Genomic DNA, 16,275 nt, shown 5'->3' with positions numbered 1-16,275 from the left:
ACTTCCAGCACCGCAGTACCTCATGAGAAACAAGTACTTTTATTCACTCTGTGAAGGCAGTGCAGAATTCTCTGACCAGTCATTTGCACAGAAGTTGATGGTGGTGACTGCACTGAAGTCATTCCACGTGGTACTGTGTTACAATCATTACTGTATGCCTCCTACCAGATTTAAACACATGATAATGAATTTAATAATGGTTACAGAGAGCCAAGGATGCTTGCACAAGGTAGACCAGAGTGGAGAACTGCATCAAACCCCATTCGGACTGACAATAACAACAACAAGAACAACTGCAGTCCATAAACTGGGTGAGTATGAGCCTAACACCAAGTGGTGTTTACTTTACAAACTGATTTTCTGCTACATCAGTTCCATACTGACTTCCCTCCTACCTCCCTCCCACCCACCCTACCTCCCACCTTTCGCACTGCAGTTCTGCAAGTATGAAATGTCTGAGATGAGTGGCAGTATAGTTACTTCCCACTCACCAAATCTATCACTCTTACTGAAGGGTGCAGTGATGTAAGACAGATTGTGATTTAGTAAGCAAATTGAGTGCACGGTCTTGCTATTGTTTGGTAGCACTGATTGGGACAAATGACCGACAGTCGAGATCAGATGGCCTCTAACAAAGCTGTGTTTAGTCAGGCTGTGGAGGATGCATGGGGAAATTACATGATGCAGTGTCCACAGTTGCATTTTTCCTCCATTACATGAAGGAAGAACAATCTGTGGACAAAGTTCATTGCTGTAGCCCAGGATTCAGACAAGAAATAAACACGTTTTGTCCAACAGAAATTAAATGTCATATTGTTTCTTATTCTACATACAGCATGAGGAAACACATGTACTCCATCAAATAAATGCAGCATACAGACCAATTTCTATATATAAACACCATTTAGAAACTACAAATTATCCTACTGCCCTGTTTTCTTACTTGGTCATGAGAGACTTTCCAATTTGTAATTTGCCTGTGTGTGTGTGTGTGTGTGTGTGTGTGTGTGTGTGTGTGTGTGTGTGTGTGAGAGAGAGAGTGAGAGAGAGAGAGAGAGAGAGAGAGAGAGAGAGAGAGAGAGAGAGATGTATTTTGCACATTTTTGGCCGAGGCTGATGGGTGGCAATAGAGTGGGAGAGAAATGAATTTGACATAACAAAAAATAGCCCTAAAAAGGGGCACTCTTGGTTTATTCATTTCATGTATGTAGGCAGAGAGCAAGTAAAGAGAATGTAATACTCAAAATATTAAATTAAAATAAATTTATTTCAGGTACAAGGATAATGCCAACTAGAACTAGCTCAAATTTCCTTCTCTCATCTTTGATATTTTTCCGTCACCAAGAGATTTTGTGCTGGCTCTCACTGGCAGAACACTGCACAGAAGAACAAGGAAAGAATGTAAAATGTTCTCAGTCCATAACATTTTATCCAGAATGCCTCTATTTCTGACTTCAGTCATGCACCCTGGCACTGAATCTGTGAGGCATTGGACCCATTTGTCAGAAGAAACAACCCCACCGAGGCTTCAAAAAAACCAGTCCAAAAGAGCATCAGCTATAAATGGTGTGTTTCACAGCCAGTTCTCTGTGTGTTCGTGCTACTTATACACACATAATTTCCATTGTGTTCAAGTGAGCAGTCTCTCACAGCCAGTCCATTACATTAATGTCTATCTTGGACAGCTGCAGTTGAATGAGCAGACCTATACACAAGTGAATATTCCTCCTGTAGCATGAATTCCCCTCCACAATATAGCATTCACACTAAATGCAGCACCACTTTCTTAAAAATGTGGGCATACGGACTGCTACTGAGGCGGGGGAAACCGACGCCCCCGGCGGGGGAAACCGACGCCCCCGGCGGGGGAAACCGACGCCCCCGGCGGGGGAAACCGACGCCCCCGGCGGGGGAAACCGACGCCCCCGGCGGGGGAAACCGACGCCCCCGGCGGGGGAAACCGACGCCCCCGGCGGGGGAAACCGACGCCCCCGGCGGGGGAAACCGACGCCCCCGGCGGGGGAAACCGACGCCCCCGGCGGGGGAAACCGACGCCCCCGGCGGGGGAAACCGACGCCCCCGGCGGGGGAAACCGACGCCCCCGGGAAACTGACAATCGGCTAGTACTACCTGTTGTCACCACTTATTTGCCATTATGTCTGGACCCTCACGGCTGCTAAACTACCGTTTGGTCTTGGTAAGACAACTTATCTGTGAAAAAATACATTTTTTCACATTGCATTCAGATGTAGCTCTGTGGCTGCCAGCCAGTGTAACATTTCCTCACTGAGTTCCTGTTTTATAGTGGATCATAGTGCGTGCAGTACAGCTTTCCTTGGCCCTCAACTAACTGCATCATTGGAACTGGGAAGTTGGTCACTCACTACAACTGCTTCGTATCTAGGGGAGGGATTAGTTGGCTCTTACAGGCAAGCTATGTGTTATCCTGCTGTGTGCTCAGTATCTTGAGCCAGGCATTCTGCTGATAGTGCCTCCTTCAACAAAATTCTTTAAAATTCTGTTTACAGTAGGGGTAGACTTCTGACATTCCAAAGATTCATCAATCACACAGGTTGATATTTTATCCAAAGTTCCCAATACTCAGGCAACTTTCACTCCCATAGTCACCCTTGGGGTGAATTTGTATAGCTTTAAAAATGCACGTTACTACCCCTTAATATTTGTCATGTCAACACAGGATACATAGAAATTCACGACTGCCAGATATGTGACAAGCATGGATGGAAAGCCAAATCATCTGCATACTGCAGACGTTTGCTTAACCTTGCACAGCTTACACTGAGGACAGGCCACATATTTGAACAAAATTTCCTTAAACATTTTTGCCATTTATCAGCATGACAAGAGAGAAATCAGCATTGGACTAATATGCCATTTCTGATGACTAACACCTCTGACAATACCTCAGTTACAGTCATCCACTCACAAGCAGCACCAGAGGAATATCACAGTCAAGCAAACATTAATGGTTTGAGTTGGAGCCAGGGCATGAGTAACGACAACCAAAGGTGTATTCATTTATTTCTTATGTCTGTTACTTGCTTGTAATTAGGGTCTCAGTGATGTTCTAAGGCCTTCCATGACATCTTCCACTGATCTGTGCCCGCAACTATTGTTGCTATGATGGTCTAACACAAGACTGCAACTCACCTCGCCATCATCTTCCTTATCTTCCCCTTCTCCCTGTTCCCGTTTTCAAGCACGATATGCAGTACACTAGGACTCCCATACAAGAATAACATTGTGTGATGAAAACCTGAATAGTATTGTAAACCCCGTGAAGAAATTTGATCTCTTTTTGCTGTAGAAATGTTTGTGGAAGCGCACTTCACAATGTTGATATTGTGCTGGACTATACACAACCACTGTAATGGAAAGTGAAGTTATAGTTTGGCACATGTGACAGATGAGATCTGATGGAATATGATCAAATGTTTTGTTGCAACACTTTGCTTACCTAGGCCTGCAACTGGATGATACTGTGAATCATTAGTTTTACTGTTTCTATTCTTTGCCATGAGGTCTGGTTTGTGTTCAAATAATTATATCAAACTTGGCACCCATTCTACATCTACATCAGTAAAGGCACATAAGTGAGTACTTAAGATGCCAGCATCCAAGTTCAAATGCATCTGGAAGCTTAATTGTTGGCATTATTTTTTCTGGTAGTTCATAATAGATCTAATAGATTATAGTTAATATTCTCTGACAAGTAGCTGACCCAGTAATGTTGATAACTAATTTGATAATGCTGCCTGCCCATTCATTAGAGCTTTAATGGCTGTATGTAGGTGCAAAAGTACATCATTATTTGTTCACACTTTGTCAAAGTACTCTGGGAAATTTTAACCACTGCTTTAAACATTTAAGGATGGTAAGTATTAAGTGTGGTTGTAGTAGTGTGTAATATTTCTAATCATGAACTGTTAAAGGTATCATGTTTCATTCTGTCTTTTAAGAAGAGCTCTTCAAATGTTGCTTTTGTTGTTGGTTATTTTCTCTATCATAAAACATTATAACTTTCATGACTTTAGCTACAGGTAGTTTAATAAATGTATCTGAAACAGAGTGAAGCCCATACACAACAAGAGCAGCTATTTCATTACTCAGACACACAATTCCATTATTTGCATAAATGTCAAAAAAATCTGTCTCTCTTTCTAGTGAATTTGCAAAAACAATTAAAAAATGGAAATGTGTAGCTTTGAACTCTGCACCTTCAAGTTACCGTGCAATGCTTCTATCATTACACCATGGAGAATGGATTTGGGAAGAGCAGGTAATTTTGAGGCCATAACCTTCATTCTAAATCATGCAGAGATATATTTTCAAGCTGCAAAATGAAGAATATGAGTGGCAGTGGAATACAAAAAACTTGTTGATAAAACCGGTCTTCCATTCTTAGTTGCTTGAATGGTAGACAGTGAGCACTTAGAATCTGAATGCCAATAAATATACTAAGGCTAAGAGTGTGCTTATGTCAGTGATTTGAACCTTCCGAGAGTCAGGTCCATAACCTATGCAGTTAAGTAAGCGATCACTAGCATGAATACTGAGTTAGTATCAGACACCTCACATTTACCACACCAATGACACTCATCTCCCCGAGATCAATCCCTGGTCTGGTTTTTATGGCACTATTGCCAAATGGTCTGATCTTTCCAGGCTTTTGTCTAATATGGCACAATTGTTTGTTTGCTGATGAGTGTACACTGACCCCTACCTCAGCACCTCAATGCCTCGAGCCATCACAATTCTTTAGAAATGAATTTAACAATACCATGGAAAGCACACAGGCACGACAAAAAAAAAACTGTAAGAAAGTGAGCTCTCAGTGAACAAGGCCTCTGTTATATATAGATAACATACACTCACATACTCACGCAAATGCAACTCTCACACACGTGATCACACTCTCTGGCAGCTGAAGCCAGGCTGCGAGCAGTTGCACATGATTAAACAGGCAATCACGGGGGGGTAAGGAGGAGGCTGGGACAAGGTGTGGGAGGGTAACAGGGTAGAAGTGAGCAACAGTAGATTGCTGGAGATGACCTGCAGGAGACAGGACATAATAAGGTTAAAGGCAATAGCAAAGAGGGTCACACTCAAAACAGTACCCTGAGGCACACCAACTTCCTGGTAAAGGTGTCTGACAAGGCAGTACCAACATTCCTTGAAAAATCAATACTTTAAAAATACCTGAAGGACATGGGGCATGTGGCCTCAGAAGTGCCACATGTAGAGAGATCAAGAATACCCATCCTTCAGAAGGTGTTTCAGGCATTCTGCAAATTTAAAAACACTGGCAGTGTCTGATATATCCACAGAAAACCATTCGCGACACACGTTGACAAAGTGATGAGATGGTCAGCTGCAGGACGGCCTGATCAAAATCCGCACAGTACAGTGGTCAGTGAATTGCCACACTCTAGTCACTATACCAGCCAGGCATGAATTACATGTTTCATCAGTTTGCAAACACAGCTTGTGGGAGAAATGGGGCAGTAACTAGAAGGAAGGTATTTTTCCGTACTGGGCTTGGGTATGGGTATGGGAATGACAGTGTCTTTATGCTGGCATCTGGCAAACGGCGCCCTCTGCCCAGATGCAGTTGTACATAAGAAAGAGCAAGTGCTTGCCCACAAAAGAAAGGTTTAGGAACATCTGAATGCAAACATCGTACAGCACTGTGTTGGAGGATCGATAGGAAGTGAGAGCAAGTTCTCGCCCCCTCATACTAAAGGCAGCTTGTAGCACTCGCTAATCTGTCAAAATAAGGGTACTACCCAAGCCTCCTCCACTTGTTTCTGGTGGAGGAAGGCAGAATGATAGTGGGTGGAGCTTGAAATCTCCGCAGAATAGCAGCCCAATGGATCTTGGTCCTGCAGGGCCCATACAACAGATGAGGTAGTGGAACTGTTAGAAGAACTAGTTAAGGAAATCTAGCTAGATTTTTGCTATCCTGAAGGGTGCAACGACACTGTGCATGCAACTGTTCATAATGAATGCAGTTTGCCATCATAGAATGATGGTTAAAAACATGGAGAACACATCTCTGCATGTGGGTTGAGTCACAACACAGCTCAGTCAATCAAGGCACTGGGACATGGCACAGTAAAGATGAAGGGCGAGAATGGAATATTGTGTGGTGGTAATGATGGCATTTGTAAGATACTCTACCTGGCCATCACAACTGGAGAAATTATGTTACTGAAAGGGTGCCAGGGAACAGTAAATCTCTAGTCATCCCTAGAAAGTTGCCATTTGGGTGTGCATATATGTGGGGTAGGAGTCAGAAAATGGATAGCAAATGGTAAATGGTTGCTCGAGTACGTACTAGAGACAGTGATGAGATGATGGGCAAATTGGGCAGTGCAGGAGATTTCCAGATATGGGTAAGAGTGCATGTAGTTAAAAGGAAGATGGGTACTCCCACGATAAGGCAAATGAGGTTAAGGTGACAGAAGTTCAGCCTAGAGGGCACCTCTCTGTCAGGTTCTGGGAGATTTCCAAAGAGAATGGTGTGCATTACAGTCAACGAGCAGCAGAAAGGGGTGAGGGAGTTGGCCAGTAAGCTGGATGAAGAGTGTCCATGACACGGAATGACTGAGGGATGTAAACAGTACATATGGAAAAGTTCAGGAGAGGAATGTAAAACACGGACAGGAATAGCTTCAAGCTGGGTAGTCAGGGAGAAATGTTGACTTTGAACGTCCTTCCATATGAGCAGCATGACTCCCCTCTCTCCTCCTACGATATGGAATGCCATCTTTGGAGAGAGGGAGTCAAAGCAGGCTGGGAAGAAATACAAAAGCTCAAATCAGTCAGGAGGATGCAATTTTGTTTCCTGCAGGCAGAGAACTAGCAGAGGCTGCGATTCCAAGAGCAGCTGCAAGTCATCTTTTTGGATTGAAGGCCACTAATATTCCATTGGAATAATGTCATGATTAGGAAGAAGGAGGAGGAGGAAAGAGATGGAGAGGTGGCACCTCAGCGGCCATTCCTGTGTTACATTCTTGACTGCATTTACATAAACTTATGGCTCCTCTTTTTCGGTTTCTTAAACATTTTATTTTATCTGACACATTCCTGACCTTTATGATTTGTGCCACATATTGGTCCTAAACAACAAGATGTATGAAAAAGAAACCACTTACTGGATAAAGGACTGTTTGCCATGGTCATGGGAGCTGGCAAGTAAGTCAATGCAAGATCTGAAAGATCACAAGAATGATCATTCAATTCTGTTTAATATACCAGAGACCTATATTAATGTTACTGAAAGCAAATCCCTAATGACAAAAGTAACTAAACAGTTACTTTGAAATCACACTGTACAATTTGTGATGCACGTGCTTAAGTACACTAAGGTAGTTTTATTGAATTACTAATCAACACTTGTCAAACATAACAAACACTATGACAAGTATACCTCTCAAAGTAGTTCACTTGGTAGTTATTTCACAAGCAGGAAAGTATTTTCAGAAGAGTTTAGGAAGTTGGATAGGCCATGAATGTATGAAGGAGAATGAGTCTGATATCATTCTAGAAAGGTACTTTGAAATGTGTCTGCAATTGCGAGTACCTGTCATTTGTGTTTGTGATATTTGCTCAAAAATGGAGAAATCTCAGTTCCCAACTGCAATCAGTAAGCATTTTAGACAACAGTAAGTGGTAAGCGTTGATTTTAAGGAATATTTATTGTCATGTTTAATGAGTATCAACTATGGTGTAACACATCGCTTTGGTAAAGGTGTACATTTCACAATGTCTATAGTACCGATGAACAATGGTCACCACCACAAAGTGATTATTTTTTTTTTAATTCAAATGATGGCTTTAAACTTTTATGCCCTTCTCTGTTGTGCATAATGTGGTGTCACCGCCAGACACCACACTTGCTAGGTGGTAGCCTTTAAATCGGCCGCAGTCCGGTAGTATACGTCGGACCCGCGTGTCGCCACTATCAGTGATTGCAGACCGAGCGCCACCACACGGCAGGTCTAGAGAGACTTCCTAGCACTCGCCCCAGCTGTACAACCGTCTTTGTAGTGATGGTTCACTGACAAAATACGCTCTCATTTGCCGAGACGATAGTTTAGCATAGCCTTCAGCTACCTCATTTGCTACAACCTAGCAAGGGGCCCATATCAGTTACTATTGATATTGTGAATCATGTACCATCAAGACAGACGTTCATCATTAATGGATTAAAGTTAAGTATTCCACCAGCTAAGTCAGTTTTTCTAAATTCTAATTTCCTTGTCCTGTTCCAGACCTCACGCCAGCCTGCGTGAGTTAAAACGCATGCATTTTGGCCTCCTCTAGTAACACCTGCCAACCACAACACAAAATCTAGTGGAAATTGATGCAGCATATCTGCAGGGTGGGATAACGATAATTAGTTTATCGTTCTTCACAGTTCATGATGATTTCAGTGTTTTGTTCTATCATGATGATGATGATACCTGGTTAGGGGGCACTCAATGGCGTGGTTATCAGCATCCACACGAATCCCCAAATTTTACATGGTCCAGCCATGCCACTTTCACAAATGATGATGGCAACACAAACAACCAGTCCATGGGTTTATTCCTTGCTGTCTCATTCTTGTTCAGCAATGTGCCTTCCCCCTAGAACTGTCAGCATCATGACAACTGCCATTACATCAGGAGAACGAAGATGAAGTCGAGCTGTCAGTAAGATTCTGTACACTAACCAATGACACATGACTTGACATTAATAATTAAAGAGAGTTACTTGTTTTAAATTAAGAGCCAGTATATGAGTGGTCTTTGAGATATTTTTTGGTTCATTTAGCAAGTAATTTAGACTTGAGATAGCATTTCAGTTAACAGTGCTAAAGAAGTTGCAAAGTTTGTGATGTCAGGAAACAGACTGCCATGGGAGATGCAATGAGACTGAAATGGAGATGAATAGGATATTAATAAAGGAGTTTATTTGATTAAGCAAGTTGGTAGTGTGCAGAGTAGCTCAGAATAGGAGGAAGTATTTTAACGGTTCAAAGCCCTGAGCTGATGAAATATGTCCTCACCCTGGGAGGAGGACAGGAAGCAGTGTGGGGTTCATTACATGCCACAGAACCAAACTTTATATGCTACTGGTGAAAATCACACTTGCTCTGCCAGTCTCATACGTGCATCCACTACTTTCACTCACCTGAGCGATGGGGCGCGTGCCTTCCTCCTCAGCAGGGCCTGATTGACAAAAAAAGAATTTGCGTGTTAATATAAAAAATACTTTATCTGCACAAGTAAAACAAACTAGTGATAAACTAAGTGTGTTTCAACATGACCTGATAAAGAACAGAATCAATTGTTTCTATCTTTTAGAAAAAGTACGGATCAGTGTATAATTGAGCATCTAATCTACTCAATTATAAACAACCATCAATATTACCGAGTTCCAGAAAGCCAGAACTTTATTCCGGTTGCACGCTTGCTATCTGAAGACTGGCAGGGACAAATAAATGTTTATTGTCATCATTTCACATAATTATTGATCAAATTTTAAAATCTGCTTAATAAAACATACAATCTTATGTTACACAGTTAACACAGTGTCACGTTTAACATTTAGGAACTGTGTGTAAGCTTGTTTATGCACCTTCACTACTTGCATTCATGTACCGACATTATATTCATCCAGTATTTGGCAATGAGAGCACTTAGTGTTTTGCAGAAAACTTCACCATAATTTTAAATTATGAATTTCTCTCACAGATACCCCACAGAAAGTAATAGCAAAAATGTTTATCACTTACCACATTTTTGCTGTTTGTGCAGTAATAATGCCACATCAAACACATTCAATGTAACACTCCTTTCTTTACTTACAGATGGGTACAAGTAGTGAGGAGAATGAGTGGCAGGTGAGGCAGATTATTTCTCAGGTGGATTTTTTGTAGAGGTGAGACAGAAAGAAAATCTGATGCGTATGGGAACAGGATGGATTAGGAGACATAATAGGAATGAGGTGGAAGTGGGTGGAGTAGCATCTGGCTGGTGTTTTACAATTCTGCCTTATGCCACAGAACAGAGGTATGTCAGTTGCTGGCATCTGAACAGGCTTGAAACTGAAACTCACCCTCAGTGCAGCGGATCTTGCCAATGACAGCCACTGCACGGTTTCCACCCTGGAGCCATGCGACACTGGACAACTTAACAGTATTTCTCCACTACATAGCCTTTGTAGGGGAATGTGCAGTGGCTCACTAGCCAACCCAAGTTCCAGACTCGACATCAACTATCTACTTTGGAATGCATGACTATATTAATAAGAATGCGGCCCACAATATTGGCATTGCCAGTGCTACCTACAGCAGTGTTTGTCAGTTGTTACAGACAGAGTGCTCAACTGGAAGCTTCAAGAATAGTTTTCATATTAGTGGCAATCTTTTCATGCATCAGGGCATTCTCTTCCTTGCCTTCCTCAGAAAGTTGTTTCATTTGCTTCATGTTGGCATGTACCATCTGTGCCACAATGAAACACTCTTCCTCTTGTCCACTCAGGAACATCTCTCTTCTAGTGCTTTTATAATTCCTTTTTTGTCTCTGGAAGCTTTTTACCAGTGTCTTGTCATCCATTAGGTAGCCTTCATCTCTGTGTTCAAGTGCTTCTGCATAGTGTTTGAATGGTTTTGCTCCGTGTTCAAATGCCTTGTGGCACTTCTTTCTTTCATCCTGGTATCTTTCTGCCTGCACCATTCCACATCATCATACCTCCTTACTGATGTCTTGGCCCAATTTCTGTATTTTTCTTCCAGGTGTGTGCCTCATGGTTGACACTGCCATCTCCTCCATGGGGATGACAGTTCATACTTTTGGCTGCTGTTACAGTCAAGACTTTTCCTCTGAGCACAGCAACATTGGAATCTAGGACATCATCAGTGCAGCTTGCAGTGCTCAGCTTAGCTCATATTAGTGACAACCTTACAGCATATCAGGAGTATTTTTATGTTGCTTGCACTAGGAAGCTGTTTCACTTGCCCAACATTATCATGTGCCTTCTGTGTTGCAATGATGTTCTAATGTTCATGGCTACCTGAGCACATCTCTCTCCTTGTGCATGGATCATCCACATTAGGTGGGACATATGACCACGAGTGTGGGTGGCAGATGGGGCAAGGCAGCTCCCTGCTGGACTCCCTGTAGAGAGGTGAGGCAGAAAGATGAACAGATTGGTCTGGGATCAAACTGTAGTGAAAGTCTTGATGGGAAATATTTTATGAACAAAGGTACTGGCACCAGAGACAAATCTAGTGAAGAGGAAGTGATACTGTATTATCAGCCATTCTCTCCAAAAGCATTGACACATCCATCCCACATGCTTCAGTTGTTTTCACTCTACTATACACTCCCAGCACCTTCATTTCAGAGGTGATCAGCTTTCATATGTTATAAAGTAGATCATAGAAACCTTATTTCTGCTGACTGTATTCTTCATAACCACCCTCCCCGTAATTCAAAAGACAGCTCCATAAATAATTGTAAACAATTAATTCCAAGAAACTATTGAGACATTCAAGACAAAATAAGGAAAAGAAAACAAATGTCTCCAGTACACTATCTTATGAGAAAGAAGAAAAACAGTACATCAAGAGAACAGTATCTGTACATTTGTGGTGGTAGATTTCCAACTACAGTCACGATTTTGATATGATTTTCATTAATAAAGACATGCATTAATTTTAGTTACAAGACACAGACATCAGTTTTCTTCAAGAATGGGTTATCAGTGAAAATACATGTCAAATAGTATATACCTAGCAAATAATGTAACAAAGATAAATAATATCTACACTGTCTTTGCCATCCACAATTGAGCCAAAGATAGGAAGCTCCTTCTACAAAACATACTGTACTCACTTCTGTACCAACAAAGAAAAAAACACATTCTAGCATCACCTGTCAGCTTCTGGGTTCTAATTGTACATAAACTGAACAACAGATCACAGTACACAATGAAATGGGACATTCCTATGGTTATGCAGATTCTGAAACAAACATTTTGGCAGGACCTTTATGTCTGATTGACCACAGAAAGGTTAAGGGAGCCCCTGAAAATGTTAGTATCAAATAACTTATGGTAGTACTGAACGCATCAGCTATGACCATTTATAAACTAGATTCACACCCCAATATTTCCATTTAAGTTACTACCCTAATAGGTTGTACAAAAAGGTTCAGTTTTGAAATACAAATCATCCTCTGTTTCTTCTACTCACATCATTCATTCATTCATTCATTCATTGGAGTACCACTGTTTGATTAAGCCTCTTCCCTGGCTTCTCCTGGTATTCTGGTCTCAAGCTACAGGCATTGCAGCTTGTAGTCCATGTAGCCTGATATCCACTCAATGCCTCTCACCAGACTGTCACCTCAATGTTCCCCCCACTCACCTCTCTAGGATAGGAGCATGTAATTGTCTTATCCTATCTGTCACTCACTCCATCACTACATTTGTCACTCATCTCCACTACCTCCCCACTACGTCTCCTACTCCTGCCTGTTCCCTGTCCATTTTTCTGTTTCCTTTTCCCTCCCTGTAATTCTCAGCACACATATTTCCACAGCTATATAGGTAAACTTTGTATTTCTGTAAGTCAGTAAATACTTGCCCCAAATCAAAGTCCTCAATATTCAAAAACATAAATATAATAAAATATATTGTGATTTCTGGATTCTAATTAAATTGTGTATGGTGGACTGACTAAGGGGTTGCAGAAATCACATAGATAAGAACTATAAACCCACTATCCAATCAAAATACCTGGGCACCCTTATGTAACGGGCAACTGAGCATTTTAATTCAATGAGAGGTGGAGCAACTATTATAGGAAGTGAAATGATAATTAAATGGACACCCTAGCTGCAAACAGGCAGTGATGTACTTCATTGGGGAAATGTTGAAAATGTGTGGCCCGACCGGGACTCAAACCCGGGATCTCCTGCTTACATGGCAGACGCTCCATCCATTTAATCATCATTTCATTTCTAGCAAAGCTGCATGGTTATCCATGGCAATTGTTCTTTCGGCAACAGATACTGCCATCATACATATTATAGGAAGTGGCAGGTAATACTGTTTTGTAAGCAGAATTCATCAGTCAGGGATCTGAGTACACTGAACATGGACTTTTCTTTGCATTACACCTGAATAATTAACACAGGGATGAATTTCAGCCCTTCCAAACTTGCCCAAGTCAGCTGTCAGCGATGTGACAGTTAAGTGAAAATGTGAAGGAACAACCAATGCTACATGAAGTCCAGGCACACACAGTATGCTGATGGACAAGTGCTTCTATCATTGTGGTAGGAAATAGTAAAAACCAGCTTGCAGTTAGCTGCTGCAGTCACTCTTCAGTTTTGAAGTGCAGCTAGGAGCCCGCTAAGGAAATGGCTGTGTACAGGGAGTTAGAAAAACTGGTTACAGTGGCTGAGCAGCTTCTGGAAACAACATTTCTGTTCAACATAAAGTCACACTGACTGTAGCATAAAAACCCATGACTGCTGTTGAGTGGATGAGTGGAAACGAGATTTGGAGTGACAAACAGTGCTATACTCCGTGGGTATCTGACGGAAGAATTTGAATAGAGTGACTACTCAGTGAACATTATCCGCCATTAACTCTACTGCCAACAATGCAGTGCAGAGCAGGCAGTGTAACAATATGCAATTTCTCCTCTTTAACTTGTTCTCCCCTTATTGTACTTCAGGATATGATAAATGCAGAAGGGTAAGTACATATTTGACAGTATTGTGTACAATACACAGCAGAGGAACAATTCACAGACAACGACCGATTTGATCAGCTCAACACTTGTACCTCTCATGGATCAGCATTGTTAGGCAAAGGCTTATAACCAGTGGCATTCCTGAAGAAGGCTTGCCTGCCGATGTTCCAACCTGAAAGCAATGGATCGTCTTAGGGATTAGTTATAAATGGCATTTTCACTCCATACCCTGTGTCCAATATTTCTACCTTGTCTGGTATCAGCTATCTAGGAAGAATGGGATGGCATCCACCCACAGAGATTTCGAAATGTCAAAGTGTCCCCAGAAGAGTTCAAGTCCTCAAAGGAGAACACAAAATCTTAATGTCCACTAATAGGTGTCCAGATACATTTGATTCTCTAGTGTACAGAGCAGGAATGTAAGCCTGCCACAGTGGGCTCTTACTCTTACTCACCAGGTGACTTCGCTGCACCTGCAGTACTGGGTCCAGCCTCTGGTGACCGTAGCCGCTGTTGTTCTGCACTGGATACTATTGTACACACAGAGAGAAAACATCTTTCAAGTACTTTATGTTCACTTTAGTGACATGCTCTTAAATTATGGCTGCGATTGAGGGTAAATTTGCGTATTTTATCATGGACAATGATGTACTGAGGCTATAACCAATCTCAGAAGCCATAGTTACAAAAAGAAATCCACATTCATGGCATATAGGAAAAAAAATTTAAAAAACTTTGGACTGTGTTCACTGGGCACCATGTTCACAGACTGTGCTTGTATGTACCACTCCAGAGGAGAGATGCACATATCAATGACTTCTTATCAATGAATGCCATTTTGAAAGAAGTTTTGTGTACACATTATGAAAAGAGCAATAGAAAACAACATGTCAAACATAAACGTACAGATATTGTTCATTAGTGTTATTTCTATTTTGTGTGTGGTGACTTACATCAGGGGACAATATGCACCTTCAGCACTGTACAGCTATCGCAGCAGCTTTGGGTGCCAAACTACATGTGTTAAAATAAGTATTCTGTGGGGTCACCACACTGTCCTGTAAAGCAATAGGCTGCCGAAGGAGTTATTTCAACAACTGATGTATGTTGTGAGACACAGAAGAGGAACCTTCAAAATTATTGTGAGTGTCTCTTTTATACTGAATGAAGGTGATCTTTTAGTGTAGTTCATGAGTGTGATGATGAAGGGAATAAATAATTTGTTAAGTCAAAAGTGACATAGTAAGTTATTTATATAAATGTGATGCGTCAAAGGCATCAATTTTGAATTTTAAAGTAATTATAACAGAGTTTGAGAAGAAGTATAGAAGATAAGGTACAGAATATAATACATCATTGTATTAAATAATTACACCACATGACACCTGACTGCAGTGTTAGGGGACAAACGACATGAAAGGGAAGCTGTGTTGACAGAGGAGTGAGACAAGTGTCAGAGTCCTGCACAACTGAGTAAGCGAGCACAAAATGTGAGATCAGGAGACCACAGCCTAACTTGATAGGCTGCCCACCCCACCTGTCATAGACATGCACAGAAGTTGTGACTGAGCCTTATACAATGTACAGATATAGTTTAAGTCCTTTTGGTCACACATATTATAAACTTGCCAGTCAGTACTATAGGCAAAATGTCAAAGGTGGTGGTGTATGCATTTATCTAAATCCCAAGCTTAAATTTAAGTTAAGATATGAGGCTAAACCATTAATCATAGAAAAGAAAGTAATTGTTGCAGCAATTTGCAGATCACCATCTGGAGATACTGAAGTCTCTCTTAAGAATTTGGAAGAAATGCTAGACATTTTTCTCAAATGAGAACTCTGCCATAATTCTTTGTGGTGACTTTAATATTAATCTATTGGTCCAGAGTTCAGTAAAATACAAGTTTTTAGACATACTAAAAGCTTCAACTTGTTTCCCCACGTATCAGCTCCCACTAGAACAACAGATTCCAGTGAAAGAATAATAAATAACATCTTCTCAAATGTGGTCACACATGAAGTTGCAGTTACAAATGTGAATATAGGATTATCAGATCATAATGCACTAACCTTTAATCTCACTGCAACTCCCAAGGAGGGGAAAATAAAAAGGAGTACAAACGATTTTTCTCTACTGAAAATTGTAATCAGTTCAAAAATAATGTTAAAAATGCAGTTTGGCCAGAGGTCTTGGCACAAACAAACACAAAAGATGCTTACAATACATTTGCTTCCACTTTTATGGCATACTTTGAAATGTGCTTCCCAAAAAAGCTTTTGAGTTACAGATCATCTGGATCCAAAGGGACCTGGAGTACATCCGGAATTAAAACATCAAGTGAAACCATGATATTACTAAGTTTAAAGTTAAAAACATGTCATGATCAGCAGTTTGTTGAGTATGTGAGAACATACAAACAGACTTACCGCAAAGTAATATCAAAAGCAAAATTATTAAGTAATGATAGATTAATAAGGCAGGCTAGTAACAAGTCCAG

This window comes from Schistocerca americana, unplaced genomic scaffold (genome assembly GCF_021461395.2).
Source record: "Schistocerca americana isolate TAMUIC-IGC-003095 unplaced genomic scaffold, iqSchAmer2.1 HiC_scaffold_31, whole genome shotgun sequence".
Classification (NCBI taxonomy): domain Eukaryota; kingdom Metazoa; phylum Arthropoda; class Insecta; order Orthoptera; family Acrididae; genus Schistocerca; species Schistocerca americana.
Note: the sequence above shows the minus strand (reverse complement) of the source record.